The sequence below is a fragment of the Pinus tabuliformis genome, chromosome 5_2 (genome assembly GCF_031772625.1).
Source record: "Pinus tabuliformis cultivar Carrire ecotype Pingquan chromosome 5_2, CPIR1, whole genome shotgun sequence".
Classification (NCBI taxonomy): Eukaryota; Viridiplantae; Streptophyta; class Pinopsida; order Pinales; family Pinaceae; genus Pinus; species Pinus tabuliformis.
The window spans coordinates 843,635,168-843,641,907 of record NC_142306.1 but is presented as its reverse complement, the minus strand read 5'-3'; positions in this window follow the sequence as shown (position 1 = coordinate 843,641,907).

Sequence of the window (6,740 nt, the reverse complement as noted above, 5' to 3'; positions counted from 1 at the left end):
CCTTCAAAGCCTTGGTTGAAAATGAATCAGGTTACAAAATTAAGTGCCTCAGGTCTGACAGAGGTGGGGAGTTTATCTCAAATGAATTTTTCGATTTCTGTGAATAACATGGGATAAGAAGAGAATTCTCTACAGCTAGAACTCCTCAGCAAAATGGAGTGGTGGAAAGGATGAACAGAATAGTCCAACAAATGGCTCGTGCTATGCTTGATGAGTCTGGAACTCCCACAACTTTCTGGGGTGAAGCTGCATATGCTGCGGTTGTTATTCTCAACAAAACAAATGTCCGAGTAAACAGCACTCAAACTCCTCATGAGCTTTGGTATGGTGAGACTCCTTCGGTAAATCATTTCAAAAATTTTGGGAGCAAATGCTATATTAAGAATACTGATGAGCAACTTGGCAAACTTGAACCTAGAGCAGATGAAGGCATTCTTCTTGGTTATTCTCCACACAACAAAGCATATAAGTGCTACAATAAAAGACTTGGAAGAATTGTTGACAGCATTGATGTAGTGGTTGATGAAAAAGGATACATTCCTAGGCAAGCAAATCATGAAAATATCGAAGAAGATGAAGACTGCCCTCAAAGACAGAATGATGAAGAAGAAGAACCTCAAGAAGCATCAGAGGAACATATAAGGATAGAAGAGAAGACTCCATCCAGGTACGTTCAGAAGAATCATCCAGAATCTCAGATTTTAGGGCAGAAAGAAGCAGGTGTACAAACAAGAAGAACAATTGCAGAAGCTTCAAGCTATTTGGCATTACTCTCCTCCATTGAACCAAAAAATGTAAGAGAGGCATGCAAAGATGAATGTTGGGTCAAAGCAATGGATGAAGAACTTGAGCAGATCGAAAAGAATAACACTTGGGAGTTGGTTCCTAGACCAAAGGATAAGAATGTTATAGGGACAAAATGGATCTTCAAGAATAAGTTGAATGAAAATGGGGAAGTAATTAGAAACAAGGCCAGACTTGTTTGTAAAGGGTATGCCCAGCAAGAAGGAATAGATTTTGAAGAAAATTTTGCTCCTGTTGCAAGACTTGAGGCCATCCGAATGTTCCTTGCTCTCTCAAGCTTTCAAAAGTTCAAAGTATTTCAAATGGACGTGAAATCAGCCTTTCTGAATGGAGACTTAGAAGAAGAAGTTTACATTGAGCAGCCAGATGGGTTCATTCTTGGAAATGATCCAAATCTTGTATGCACACTGAAAAAGGCCCTCTATGGTCTCAAACAAGCTGCAAGGGCTTGGTACTATCGTTTGGACAAATATCTTCATCAACAAGGTTTTTCAAAAGGATCAGCAGATAGCAATCTTTATATAAAAGTTGAAAATGACAAATTGCTAATACTTGTTGTGTATGTAGATGATATTATCTTTGGCAGCAATGAAGAAGCTATGAGTCAAAGCTTTGCCTTGGTGATGCAGAAAGAATTTGAAATGTCTTTGCTTGGAGAACTGACATATTTTCTTGGATTGCAAATCCAACAAAATGAAGGTGGGATCTTCTTGTCTCAAACCAAGTATCTCAAGCAGATTTTGAAGAAATATGGCATGGAAGATGCAAAACTAGTATGTACACCCATGGTCACAGGATGTAGCCTCAGTGCAAATGATGAATCAGCAGCAGTGCATCAACCAACCTACAGATCTATGATTGGGAGTCTACTTTATTTGACAGGTACCCGACCAGACATCATGCATGCAGTGGGAATAGTTGGAAGATTTCAAGCAAATCCAAAGGAAACTCATCTTCAGGCAGTGAAGAGAATTTTCAAATACCTTCAAGGGACTCAAAACTATGGCTTATGGTATCCTAGAGATACAGATCTCACACTTCATGCTTATACAGATGCAGATTGGGCCGGAAGCGTGGATGACAGGAAGAGCACAAGTGGCGGTGCATTCTTTATGGGTTCCAGATTAGTATCTTGGTTCAGCAAGAAACAGAGTTCGATTTCTTTGTCTACAGCTAAAGCGGAATATGTGGCTGCTGCATCTTGCTGCACTCAACTCCTCTGGATGATGCAGACCTTGCAGGATTTTCAAATCACTTGTACACCACCTATCTCCATCTTATGTGATAATACAAGTGCAATGAGCATTTCAAAGAACCCAGTCATGCATTCAAAGACCAAGCACATACCAATCAGGTATCACTTTCTCCGGGAACAAGTGCTTGAACAAAAGGTCAAGTTGGAGTATGTTCCTTATAAGGAACAAGTTGCTGATATACTCACCAAACCATTGCCCAGGCAAACCTTTGAATATCTCAGGCAAAAGCTGGGGGTTGTTGATGCATCATCTTGTTGTTGAATCTCTTCTGTTTCAAGAGAATGTTGGTTATACGCTAGGTTCATATGGATTGCGGATTGGTCGAAGATGGAATGGCACAGGTTCAGGGGGAGCATATAATGCATTGTTGGCATTATGGAGGAAGTACAGAAGGAGGTCATGGATGCTGATCTGAATATTGCTGCAATATGTCTGAATATTGCTGCAATATGTCTCTATCTCTCTCATGGTCATGGTGTTTGGTGGATTATGGTTCTTCTTGAAGAAATTTCTTTCCTTTGCAGATCTGGTTTACAGTTAAGGGGAGCATGTTCTTAGGGGGAGCATAACCCTTTGCCCTTGATGTCAAAGGGGGAGAATGATGTTGAGAATCTTGAGGTTGCCATCAAGTCCAAAGGGGGAGATTGTTGGCATTATGATTCTGCTTTGGCTCTATGGTATAGGTGTTGTACTTGATGGCAACTCACTCAAGTGGAAAAACTCTATTCAAGCTCTCAAAATGATGAAAATTACGAGGTTTGCAGGTGAATGGTTCAAAAGGTGCGGACCCGCAGGTTCGTCATTCATGAAGTGCGATCATTCTCGCAGGTTACCCGTTCAGAAAGTGCGGTCCCCCAGTTCACTCACTTCAAGGCAGAGAAATGCGCTCACGTGGGGTTTCTTATGTTTGGCCCGTGGTATTTAGCCCGTCGTTCATGATCCTATGGTTTTGGCCCGTGGTATAGGATCTATTTTAGCCCCGGTTTGGATCCCTTGTATTGGTTATTGATGGTTTTGTCCCATGGTGTGAATAAGGACTTGACTATAAATAGGGAAGGAGATCTCTTGGCTGAATTATCTTTTGAAATTTGAATATCTTAAGATCTGAATTTTGGGTTATCGGTTTAAAAGCTAGATCTAAATCAAGGTAAAACTTAAAGGTGAATCTATTGCTAAGTCGTGATCTCTCGGGCGCATGATCAGATCTATTGGATCTGACTGTCTGTGGTACATTGGAGGACTGTTAATTTGGCCCTAATCAGAGGTTCGCAGGCGATCTACAGCGTGAGTGCGGGGGTACGCAGTACAGAAGACGACGCAGTGCAGATATATGTAGCGCTTCTGAAGGCCCAGTGCGGGGTATGTAGTACAGAAGAAGGCACAATGCGGGTATACGCAGCGCAGCTGAAGGCGCAGTGCGGGGTACACAGTACAGAAGAAGGCACAGTGCGGGTATACGCAGCGCAGCTGAAGGCACAGTGCGGGGTATGCAGTACAGAAGAAGGCGAAGTGCGGGTATACGCAGCGCAGATGAAGGAGAAGTGCGGGTATCCGCAGGTTTATATTGGTGAAGTTGCGAACCTGTTTTGAAATATTAGTTGGCTGCCTGTTTTCTATTTGCTGTTGTGTTCTGGGTTTAGGTTGCTGGTATTGGTTTTCTGTTTACAGCATTCTGAGAAGTTTGGGTGGCTCATTGGATTGATTGTATAAGGAGATTGGTTGATTCACATGTACTTGATGTTTATTTGATTTTCTTGGATCCAGTTTGAAAATTGATGAAACGTGGTCCTTAAAGAAGTTAAAGAAGTAGGGGGTTGTAGCTCCCTTCCAGGAGAGACTGGAAAACGAGAGAGAGTAGTAGCTCTCTACAGGTTGTAGCCTGCGTACTGGTAAAGGACTGCACCAGTACAAAATCATTGTAAAAGGAGTTTCTAATTGAAAGAAGATAGAGACATATTGCAGCAGGTGGATTTCACCCGCATTGGGTTTCCACCTTATATCTGGTGTTCCTTGGTGTGACTATCTATTTTTCTTGTTCATGCTCATTATTTTATGGTACTGACATACAAAGTAATGATCAATATCTGAAGAATAATTCAAAGTATAAATAAGGAAGATATATTGAAAAGAATTTGATAATACTGATTCACCCCCCTCTCAGTATTATTTCCAACACTATTTTCAATCTTTGCAAGTTAATGCGGGAAGGGTTCACGTCGTTTGACTTTGGGTCAGCTTGTAACCGTGGGGACCATTTTTTAAGTTAGCTTGTCCTTTAGTTTGTTTGAGGGTCACATCTTTGGCAGTACGGCCTTTAGGTTTCCGTAGGCCTTGAGATATTCAGACCTTTTGTATTTATTGTAACTTTACTTTTGGGTTTTTGAAATAGAAGGAAAGTCTCTTGCTTAAGCAAAAAAAAAATCATACATACTAAGTAATATAAACCATATATTATATTAACCAAAAAATTTGTAATATCTCTCTCTCTCTCTCTCTCTCTCTCTCTCTCTCTCTCTATATATATATATATATATATATATATATAAATATCTCCCTACAAAATACATGAATTTTATCTTTATTCTTTGTTGGCATGTGTTCACATGAAGGTATTAACCAAAATATTTGTAACCTGCAAATTTCTCGAGAAATTCTAAAACAATTATATAGAATAAAATCTCCCTACAAAATTTATCCGAGTTGAATCAACTCCTGGATTAAACCAAGATCTTTTTCTTTGTGATGTGATTAGAATTGCATTTAAAATAGCATAAAGGAACATATATGCATGTTGTAAAGAAGAAGGAACATGACGTGAATCAGCAACATAAAACACAAGACGTTGATAATGGAGTTCGTCCAGGAGGGACTACGTCTCTAAGCCCGATGTCAATATGGTGTTGGCCATTGCATTAAGTGCTGGAAAGAGTGATGATGTACATGCATATGTTTTCTCTATCATGCAAGGAATATGCCCTCACGCAGGAGTGGCTCCAAGAGATGTTTTGCTGCAGGAACTCTCATTCAAAAAGGACTCCTATCAGCATGACATAATTTCTTGTATGTCAATAATGAGCATCCTGCCAACATGGCATCAAAGGGATCTCAACTCAAACATACATGGTGACACATGAGTATCCCTTCAACATGACGACAAATGGATCTCAATCAAAACATGAAAATAAGTACATCTCACATCAAGAACAAAACAAGATCCCTCATCAAACAGGGATCTATACAGTGCAGTGCATCTCAAGGAAAGAGACAAAGAACTACATGATCACACTTCATATACCTCACAACAAGGAGTTATCGAAGAAGAGGATGATAAACTGTTGGATCTGGCTGCACCATCAATCTTATGGCGTCGAATCTCATGGAAATGACAGCTCGCACATTGAATGCTGACACCTGCACTCCACTTTGAAAAGTGGTCAAGAAATTGAATGATTAAATGGAAAATTTGATTACACCATTAGATTTGTGGTGTCAAATAATGTAAAATCGACTGTCAAATTTTTGAATTCTGACAAAGAGAAAATCTGGGGCTACATGAATCTTTTAGATTCCTCAAAGATTCCCTCCTTAGGGTCCTCTGAAGATCTGCTACTCATATCAAAATTCTATCTACGCCATCAGATTCCTTGTGAAATTCTGAGAAAAATGAGTATGAAGTTGGTTGCATTCTAACTCTAGCGAATTTCAGCCTCCAAGGAATCTGAAAGATTCCCTCAAGATTCTTGAAGATTCTCCTTCACTATGAATATGAAAATATGCTGCACAAAAAGGCGAATCTGACCTCACTATGGCATTCCCTGCGAAAATCTGAGAAAATTGACTGTAAAGTTGGTTACATTTTGATCAAATGAATTTTTACCTCCTCATGGAATCTTAAAGATTCCTCAAAGAATTTGCATGAGAATATTCCCTGGAATATTCTAGAAATCTGCCTTGATTTATATGCCCAAGGCGAACCCCCTCTGTGCTGCCACACCTCCGTTCTGTCACCCTGCCATTCGGTGCTCCCTTCTCTGATCTGAAATGATCATAAACTAAATACTAATATAGAATTGATTAACCATTAATGATTTGAATGATAACTGAAAGCACAAAAATCGAGGTAAACTGCTTGAAAAGAATACTTCATGACAGTTGATTAAACATAAAATTGATGCATAACAGAAGCACTAACAGGAAAAACACAGCGATACAAGACAACAAATTGATGACAGAGTTCGTCCTTGATGGACTACGTCTCTGGGTCCGCTTTCAAGATGGGCGACCGTTTTTATTAGGAATGAGAAGAAAGGAGTCGATTACATAGTGAATTAGTCAAAATGAACTTGCACACAAGCAATTTTGACCTTTTTCATCAGAAATCCCTCCGAACCATCTTTCCAACACTGCTTACCGTTTCCAAAACCGACCCCGGATGCTCCCGAAACACTGAAAACAAAATTGTCTATGTCCTCCAGAATCTGCATACAAAATTTGAAAACCACTCTCTCTTTCTTCGAAGAACTAAAATTTCCTTTTATAGGTCTGTAGATGCACTCTAACTCCTTAGGCTGAGTTTAGGGATGGTTAAGCTAAAAATAGGGTTTGTTGAGCTAAGGCCTTGTCATGAAATGACACCTTAGTTATTGGTTACATGGTGGTTTAATTAAAATATAACCAAAA